Here is a 3887-nt window from a genome sequence, read left to right on the forward strand (position 1 = left end):
ATAACTGTCAGGTTACGTGGGGTTGTTTTAAGAAGATGGAGAGGATTTAAAAGAAACACGTGTGCACACTTCTAGGGCGGTCATAGGCCATCTCTCCCTACTTTCTAATACTTCAGGACCAAGATCTTAACTCAGCATGATCCTCCTCAGCGTATCTAACCTCTTAATTAAAATAACGTATCTCTTACCAACATGGAGAGAGACTGTAGGAGGAGTAGTATGCAAGTTCTCAGGCTAAATAACAGTTTATATATTAGGTCATCTTTCTGTACGCATAATCAAAATATACTAAAAAAATAATTACCGGGAGCAGCTGGGCAGTTACACACAGGTGGAGCTGTGTGTTTTCAAAGCCCCGGCTGACACTTTCTTCTGATGCCAGGCTGCAGACAGGGAGGGAGGGATGTTCCGTTAGGAACAGCCGTCATTGCCGGCGAGGCCACCCTACCGCTCCCCTTGCCAAACGACGTAGGAGCAACTAACAGCTACCCAACCTCTGTGACACCGGTAACTCGTTCCATTCAGCTCAGCGGAAGATGTCCTGTGAATGCTTTTCACGCTTATGTTCAGCTACAGATGACAAGAGTGGCAACGCAAGAAGTTATCTTTTTTATATGTGATGTTCAGCTTAAATCACAAAAAAAATTGATTCATTTTTAAAAACACGTAACATCTCTACCTACTGAAACAAGATGTATATGAATGAAAATTTGACAAAATTAATTTGGGAACAGATTCTGCAGTTAGACCCTATTACTTAAGGACCCAAGTATTTCCAATGAAGTCAATAAGCAGAATAAAAAGGAAACATGATTTCCTTTACCTAAAAAAACCAGAATCTGATTAAGCACATAAATGTCCAAATCCCATTAAGTTAACTCCATTCAAATCCTTTTAAAGTTTCACCCTGAAAGAACAGTAAATAACGGATCATGGAGTGGCAGATAAGGAGGCCTGAAGTCCTGAAGAGTGGGCTTTTGGCTCACCTGAGAGTGCCTTGGACCACAAAACAAAACAAAAAAAAAAAGGAAAAATATGTATTTCGGAAAGCGTCTGCAAATACTTCACTGAATTTAGTCTTGAATAAATTTTATGGGTGAATTTCAATGAGGGCTGGCACCTCTCTGAGAATTCCTAAATATTCCAGCATCAGATTATGCTTTTATCTTTTTATTAACATTCTGTTGCCATTCAAGCCTCAGATTCGACCGTAAACTTGGATTTATTTATTTCTTTATTTTCAGGTCAACCACTCCCTTTTTGTCTTAAAACTTGAGAGTGAAATATGCCATTCATAAATTTGGGGAAAAAATAAATGACGGAGCAGTCATACAGACTCAGCTTCCCAGTTTTGCCTAGGCAGAGAGCTGCCGAGATCCAAAAAAAGCCATTCATGCGGGAACAAAACAAAATAATCCGTACACGTGGCTGGCTGGCTGTGACCCACTAAAAAGAATTATTTGCTTAAGCAAACCTAAATCTTACTTATGAGGTGGGGGCTCAAATTTTGTATATTAGAAACGTGTCAAAATGATAGGGAGTGTCCAGCCTACCGAAGCCCAGGCTTGCTCAAAACAAGCAAAAGCACACACAGTGTGTCGAGAGTGTTTCTTTAAGAGAGCTCTGATACCCGAATTAGAAATGAAAAGAAAACAAAAAAGTACCAAAAGACATTTTTAGCATGAATCCTCTACACCCTAATGCGCCCTAAAGCTACAGGAGCCCATCGTGTTCTCAGATGGGGAGGAGTTCGAAGAAATCTTCGGTAATTCACAACGGAAAGCAATAAGACAAATCTCTACATTTTTGAACACTCCAGTTTGCTATAGGAAACCACTGATTTCCACCTTAGTGACATTTACCAGGAAGATTGGGTAATAAAGACCGTCATCTGCTATAGCTTAACGTTTACTGAAAAACATCCCACAAACGTGCATCGGTATCAATTTAACCGGGGAAAAAAAACCCAAACCCCAAAAAAACAGCACCACCCCCCCCACCACCCCCCACAAAGCAGCAGAAGCAACTTTCACCATACTACCTGAAGAGCTTTCAGCTACCTAGAGGAATATATTGCTCACGTATCGACACACTCAAGGGAACCTGCCAATTGCTTTCTATAATTGCAGAGCGCTTCGTGGGTATCTCGACACAAACTGAACATTATGAGAGACACGAATAGCATAAGGCATATCTCAGTATCTCTCAATTTAATTTTCTTTTCCAGAATTCACAATCAATCTTCATTTACATGGTTCAGCTGGCACTCTGACGTGACTGGGATGGAGCAGGGCAGGGCATATTGGGCATCTAGAAACTTGGTTTGCCTGAAAGTGGTCCTTTTGACAGACCCCTGACGACCGACCCCTATTTTTGACCTTACAAATTACTTCCACAAAAAAAAATAGCCACTCCTCCAAACACCATTTTACTTCCAACATCTTTTGAAGGAACACTGACTCCTCTCCAACCATCTATTGTATTAATCTACTGAACAGCTAAGCTATGAATAGATGACTAAAACAAACAAGGACAAAATATGCACAGTGAAGTACTGAACAGAACGGCTTTGCCAAAGCGTTTTCTCAGTGCCCATATGCTATAGCATGCTTTTGCTCCCTACTCTTCATTAAAATCTCCAAGGCCATCTCACTGTAATGCTGCAAGCCCTCCCCATGGCGCTGTGCCCCGGCGCCTACGAGCCTCCTGACAACGAGGGGGGTTTTTGCGAAACACAGATTTCGATTTGCAATCAAAGGGCTCATCTCATTCATTTATACAAAAGCCATCTGTCTTTCCTGAGCATTCCCAAGGAAAGACGGCACCAAAATTCAAAGTATATTAGCTAAGGAATTATCCGTGGCAGTTTGAAAACTGTACAGCCGTCTTGTAAACAAAAGTAAGTTCAACACCACTGCATCTGAAATGCAGGGCTAACTGGTTGACATAAGGTGCTTAGGGGTATTTTCATACAAATTCTTTAAATGCTTTTTTTTTAAAATGTATATATATTAAAAAAAATAAAATCCAAGAGCAAAATGAGAGCAGATCAAATAATCTCCCTTTTCAGAATTTCTCTGTCTCGAACAGCATGATTTACTTTGAATCCCACCACCACTTAGCCTCCTCACCTTCTTTCTGAAGTGATTAGATTTGAAATACATTGCACTCCAGTATGTGATAGTTGTGTCGACAGTCAGGCACATATAGGACATCAAAATTTTAACCTTTACCTTGGGGGCAAAAATGTGAAGCTTATTTTTCGGAGGTCTAAAAGTAGCCGCTTGTCATTCTTCCACCAGCAGAGCACACTTTTGAAGAAGTAACACATAGTGCTTTATACGATGCACAGTGCGTGCCAGACAAGTCAACGTTAAGTCCGAGCCATGTTAGCCGGTAATTTTTCTAAAGGCTTTCCTTTCACCTAGGAGGTGCCCTCCTAGTCTAGATAGAGTCTACTTTGGACTAAAACTCCACCTTCTACCTGAAGGTAGTCTCTAGGCTCATGTAGTTCCCAGAAAAGGAAAAAACCTCCTCTTCCAAAAAAGCTGAAACCATGTTTCCAAATGAAATTCCACCCTACCACACACTCTCTGAAGTCAATAAAGTGGAGGGAAAGTTCTCAATTTTGGCAGGATCTTGTTCCACGACATTCAGCGGCGAGACTGCTGTATGCAATTATAAACTCATCCCTATTTCACTCCAAAATGGTATTCAATCCTAATGCTAATCTAAGAAGATTAGCTGCAGATCTAAGCAGATATCTGAAACACGCAAAAAGTCAATGCAATGACATTCATAACATTATTTGTCTGTTGTTGCTGTGCTACAGCTATAGAATTTATTCTGTCTGTGTAAGCAATATAGAATATAGCCTGTGAATGCCG

At 40.7% G+C, this 3887-nt stretch overlaps 1 protein-coding gene across 1 annotated transcript in view; it reads right to left on the reverse strand.

Moving 5' to 3' along the window:
- WNK2 (WNK lysine deficient protein kinase 2) overlaps positions 1–3887 on the reverse strand; it is a 121455-nt gene that overhangs the window by 65151 nt on the left and 52417 nt on the right. The gene's annotated exons all lie outside the window — the stretch shown is intronic.

The sequence above is a fragment of the Pygoscelis adeliae genome, unplaced genomic scaffold (assembly GCF_000699105.1).
Source record: "Pygoscelis adeliae isolate BGI_AS28 unplaced genomic scaffold, ASM69910v1 Scaffold349, whole genome shotgun sequence".
Taxonomy (NCBI): domain Eukaryota; kingdom Metazoa; phylum Chordata; class Aves; order Sphenisciformes; family Spheniscidae; genus Pygoscelis; species Pygoscelis adeliae.